The sequence below is a fragment of the Dromiciops gliroides genome, chromosome 1 (assembly GCF_019393635.1).
Source record: "Dromiciops gliroides isolate mDroGli1 chromosome 1, mDroGli1.pri, whole genome shotgun sequence".
Classification (NCBI taxonomy): domain Eukaryota; kingdom Metazoa; phylum Chordata; class Mammalia; order Microbiotheria; family Microbiotheriidae; genus Dromiciops; species Dromiciops gliroides.
In genome coordinates, this window is record NC_057861.1 from 532530458 (window position 1) to 532536457 (window position 6000).

Consider the following 6000-nt stretch of genomic DNA (forward strand, 5'->3'; position numbering starts at 1 on the left):
TGCAAACCATTAAAAGAAAACTCCATTACTGAATTAGACAGTAATGAAAAACTATTAGCTGCACATTAGAATCCATTACAGGGACACCCATTTTTTTTTTAAAACTGAACTGTAAATGTTTTGAATGGAGTTAAATTTCAGATGCTGGAAGTGTTTGTGTCTTATTCCCAGAGAAAGGGAAAGCTATTGCATGGAAGGTATGGTTTAGCTGCTTCCCATCAGAGAAAAGGATTTGAGGGCAAAGGGAAGAAGTGCCCACTTAGAGCGAGGGTCAAACAAAACACTGTTTATACAAGACATGTCTTCCAGTAGACTGAAATGCAGTGACTCTAAAACTCTGCTTAGACCTCATGATGGAAAACGAGGCAGAGATATAGGGTGAAGGGGAAGAGGCTTAAAATGTTAGGAATGTGTACTTTTTTTCTTATATCATTCCTATTAAAGAAACATTGCAAAAAGAAAAATGGAGGAAAGAAATGTAACCTTGGTTCTCCAAATGGATCAGAGCCCATTCACCTTCTTTTCCTCTTTCCCAATGAGAAAACCAATTGATTTTAGGAAAAAGATAGACCAACTTGGCTTGGATCTATCAAGTCAGGTCCAGCTAAGCTTTGCTCCAAGGAATACATCCAAGAAATAAATGCTCCCTGCAGAAAAAACCAATGACCTTGTAAAGTCTTCAAGGTAAAAATGAAAATTAAACTCCATTATAACATGTCTAATATAATTGCAAAGGTTCCATTTTCTTGTTACGGAAGCTCTGTCTGTTCAAATGTTGCTCTTCCTCCATAATCTATAGGGATTTGCAGTAGACTGGAGGATGCAAGAGTGTGATGCAGCATGTACAATACCATGATGCCTTGACTAGATTCTGGACTTGCATTTCTCACACTATCCTATCTTCAAGTGCCTATGTCCAAATAAATGTGGCATACTATTTTACCTAGTCCTATGCTGATGAAGGTTAAATAATATTTTTTTGAGTTGGAGAAATTAGGAAGACTCTAAAAAGAATAAAATGTAAAATTATTAACTTGGATTGCTACAAGGAGAATTGCTTTTAATTAAATTTGTTATTTAGAACTGTTCTAATCTTGTAAATAATGTGTACATGAATCTCTTGGAATGGGAAAGGTTTTTACTTTGCCTCTCATTATTAGTCTTTATAAATAAAAGTTGTTTTGCAGAATAATTGTCTTGATTGCCCTATAAATGGTTCTTTGAAAATTACTTCCAGGTGTGCTATTGCTTTAATTCATTTGGCACAAAGGCTTTAGAAATCCCATTTTCTTGGACTTACATAGTTTTGTTCTTGTCATAACATGAGTCCTGAAATCTAGAAATGGGCAGGATATTGATGCGTTTGTCTTTCTACCCTGCCAACATAAAAGGTCTACTTCGACTGATGGCTCCTTGATCCATCTTTTAATCCTCTGTCTAGTGTACACACATGAGAAGTGGAGCTGTACAAAACTGAAGAGTCAAGGAGTATTTCTGCTAATTTCACTGAATACTTGTTTCAGGAGCTGTTAAGAAGCCTTCCCTTGAAATTCAAACAATACTCATAGAAATGTCCAGTGAAACAAAAAAACTTGATGGGTTTTATCTCTTCTATTTGTTTTCCTTTGATTGCAAAGAACAGTTTCAACAAGGTGATTTTCAGATTAAATTTTACATGTTCCCTTTCTTGCTTGCTTGAGCTTTCTGCTTGCTCTGACCCTTTAAATCCCAGGTTTATGTTGGTTTAGTCCCTTCAAGATTGCCTTGTAAATTGTGTTTGGAGGCTGGGCAGTATCTTTGTTCCCTTCAGTGTTTTCCGGTGACAAGTTACTCATTTGGAAAACTTTGGCATTTGCTCCAAAGGAAGAAAGACCTGCAGGATTCTGCATTAACCATTGGAAACAGTGTTCTGCCACAGAGCTTCAGGCCTCAAACCTATATCTTCCCCAAGAGTTCCTTTATTTCAATGAGACTTGTATTTATTAGCAGAAAGTCAAATTCTGTGTTGTGAGTGTTCTGCACTGGAATTGTGGAAGGTGGGACCACCCAGTCTTAGCATGCCCTGCATTTCACCATTTACAAATGATTTAACAATTGTACTTTCAGGGTTCCCACAAGGAAGAGTTTCCATTCTTGCTCTGGACTGCTCTCTATATGGGAAAGGAAAAACCCACGGAGATGGAGCGCATATACCTCTGGAACATTCTTTCCTACTAGAATGGCCATTTCAAAGACTGGTGTCCATGGGTTATCCCCAAATTCCATTTTCAGAATACTTTAGAGTGTAGGAGACCCTAGGATATTTAGGGGGAAAGTACTTCTTTACCTTTCCATTCTTTTCCATATTTCTGAAAAAGGTTTTATAGTAGAAGGAGCATTGGGCCTGGGATTAGAAAATATCTATTCAGGTTCAGCCGTTGGATTGTAGACATTATAACTTCTTCAGGCCTCAGGCTTCTCACCCATAAAATGAGGGTGCTAATGCTTGCACTCTTTGTATGCAATTGGTGTTCATAAATGATTTATTGAGGTTAAATCTAGCTCTTGTATTTCCTAGACAACTGTGTTTGACCTCTCCAATGCAATTAAGCATTTTCTAATTTGTATTATAGTTATTTGTGTACATGTTTCATCCCTCCTACTAGACTATTGTAAAGCACTATGTAAATGTGAGCTGTTATTCTTTCTAGAGGGTTCAGAACTTTAACAATTAAGGTGGAGGGAAAGTGGGGGGAATAGGTCTTGGATCTCTTCCTTCCATGTCATGGCTCTTTACCCAGCATTCTCCCCCGTCAATCTGTCAAGGTAAAGGCAGATGCTTCAATATCTTATTTGATCTAGTCCAGTGTAAGCTCTGAGTGGCATGTCTGTTAGACATTGCTGACCTAAGGAATATGAGGAAAGTTTAGTTTCTTGAGTGTCGTTGTTTCCATGGTGTTAGTCTCAATTGGACAGAGGCAGAGGGCGGAGCACAAGAATCATGACCCGTATATTAATTAGGCAGCAGCATAATAGCATGCATGAGGTTCAAAGGAAGGCTCAAATTCATTCCCACTGTAAGAAGCGCTGTTCCGAGTTCGGAAATAAAGCCAGCCATTTACCTTAATGCAGTCCTTAAATTGTTCTCCAGCCACAACTCACTTTCTGTCATCCTTGTCCATGGAATGGAGTAAGAACCAGCTTTTTTTTATTCAAAAGAAGCAGGCTGTAAGCCCACCAAGCCAATGAGGTTGAAAAGAAAAAGAAGATGGGAAGAGCTCTTATAGCAACCACCTTGAGAAGAGAAAAGGCAGTCTGGCATCCATGGGACTTTCAGGGGTGGAGAAAGTGTAAGTCCCTGGCTACTGGAAGAGAGGAAAGGAGAAGAGTGCTACAGCTGTGATGTAACTAGGTGTGTCTATGGCAGCTACAGCATTAGAAGAGCCCAGACGGGAGATGAGCATCCTAGAATTTGCAGATTTTCCCCACCCACCTACAACCACCCCAGATTCATAGTCATGGATCCTTACAAGTCTCACTATCATCCTTTCCTTTGATGCCCCCAGATTCCCCAAGGGATCTGGATTAAGTGAATCTTTAATGCAAACAAATGAGAGAAAATGTAGCTGGCATGTGCATGTGACTCAATCAGGTCATACTGAGTGCTTGAATATATAGGCACATAGGACCAATGAACTGAACCCTAGAGCCAGTCAGTTCTCCTTGGCTATGAGGGATCCTCACTGTTTTCCACTACTCTACTTTGTTGTCCTAGACAGGTCATCAGTGTGAGAAGATAGGGACTAGGGCAAACACCCTTTCCAGGAATAAAAGCATATATATGGTAATTCCCTTGTCCTCTATCTCTTTTAAGTGACTTACCCGGGGTCATACAGCTAGTAAGTGTCTGAGGTCATATTAGAACCCTTGGGGGCAGCTAGGTGGCACAGTGGATAAAGCACCGGCCCTGGATTCAGGAGGATCTGACTTCAAATCTGGCCTCAGACACACTAGCTGTGTGACCCTGGGCAAGTCACTTAACCCCCATTGCCCCGGAAAAAAAAAAAAGTCAAGTCCTCCTGACTCCAGGGACAGTGCTCTATCCACTGTACCACCTAGCTGTCTTGTATCTCTTAATACAGAACTTTGAACAGACTGATTAGGGTGGGGTTTGATTGTGTTTCCAAGATAGCTTCTAGCTGCTTCTTATCCTTCCCTGCTTTGTAAAATCTTATAAAATCCTAGAATTAAGGAAGGAATCTTAGAAGTCATCTATCCTAAAACTGTCTAAAGCAACCAGAATAAGTGATCATTTAGCATACTGCTTGAAGAGTTTAGGTGACAGCTCACTACCCTCTAGAGGCAGCCCATTCCTGTTAGAAAGTCCCCTGGGAGCAGCTGGGTGGCGCAGTGGATAAAGCATTGGCTCTGGATTCAGGAGGACCTGAGTTCAAATCCGGGCTCAGACACTTGACACTTACTAGCTGTGTGACCTTGGGCAAGTCACTTAACCCTCATTGCCCCACAAAAAACAAACAAAAAACCAAAATATAAGAAAGTCCCCTATATTGAGAGAAATCGGCTTCCCTGGGACTTCTACCTATGGGTCCTAATTCTGTTCTCTGTGGTCAGACTGAATAAGATGAACACCTTTCGTACATGATATCCTTTCAAATATTTGAAAAGTACATTCATGATGACCACCAGCCCCACTACCCACCATATGTTTTCTAAGCTAAATATCCTTAATTCCTTCAACTTGTTTTTATATGACAGTTCCAAGTTCCCTAAGTATCCTGGAGGACCCCTTGTAGAGGTGCATCAGCTTCCCTCAATGACATTCCCAAAATGTGGTGCCAAATTACACATCCTTGAGGTACTACTCATAGCTTCCTGAGTACATCTGTGGGAGTGGAGTGGAATGTGAATTAAGCATTAAATGAACATTTATTGAGCAGCACTACACTAGGTGTTAAGGATATAGAAAGACCCTTGAGAACCTTTTATAGATGAGAAAACATAAGCATAGACTAAGGGACTTGGCCAAGGTCACACAGTAGACAGCATAGCTGACCTTTGGATCCAGGTCCTCATTCCAAATCCAGCACCACTTAAACCACATGGCCTATTGTGTGTGTGTGTGTGTATGCATATACATAGATGTGCTGTGTGTGTGCATATACATATACACACATGAATATGTATATGTGTGTATATACACATATATGTATACACACGTATAGCCCGGATTCACAGGACCTGAGTGTGTGTGTGAGATGTATGTATGTATAAATGCATGATCATATGCCAAGAGCTCAATGGATGATACAGTCATTGCCCTAGTTAAGAGAACAGACACTATGGGAGGACTTGAACTTGGCTTTGAGGGAGAGGACTAGAGAAGACAGATACATTTGATTTGAGTTTAATGAACACTATTGTGAGATATATGAAATGTTCACTAGAGCTGCCTCCTTATGAATACAACCTTGCTGCTCAGTCAGTGAGAAGAGATCAGAAGTTAAAACGGTCTTTCTAAAGAGTCAATTGTAATTGATTTTTAATGTGTCATAGAAAGGGATTTAGTCATGTCCCTGCATTGTACTATGGTGCTTACTGGGATTAATTAGCCTGATGATAGAAGTAACTTCTCTTTATAATGTGTGGTTTATAGACGGAGTAAGGAAAATGAACTTTTACATAATTAAGTCCTGGGCAATGAGACATTGTAACCAAAACTCTTCCTGGTGGAGGACAGGGAGGGCTCTGGGTAGATCACACTGTTCCCTTTTCCTCTTCCCTCTCTTATGCCTTCTTTCCTTTTTACCCTGATGAAAACAGATTATAATGAACAAGGAAAGCTTTGAAGCCACAAAATAGTAGAGCCTGGATATAGAGAAGGGGAGGGTAGCAGAAAGGTAGAGGGGTAGTCTCTCCTGATTTTACCTTAGTAAGGGAAGACATTTTATGGAATTGATTATTTGTAGCTGAGCCTCCGGCTTCATAGAATTACAAACCAGA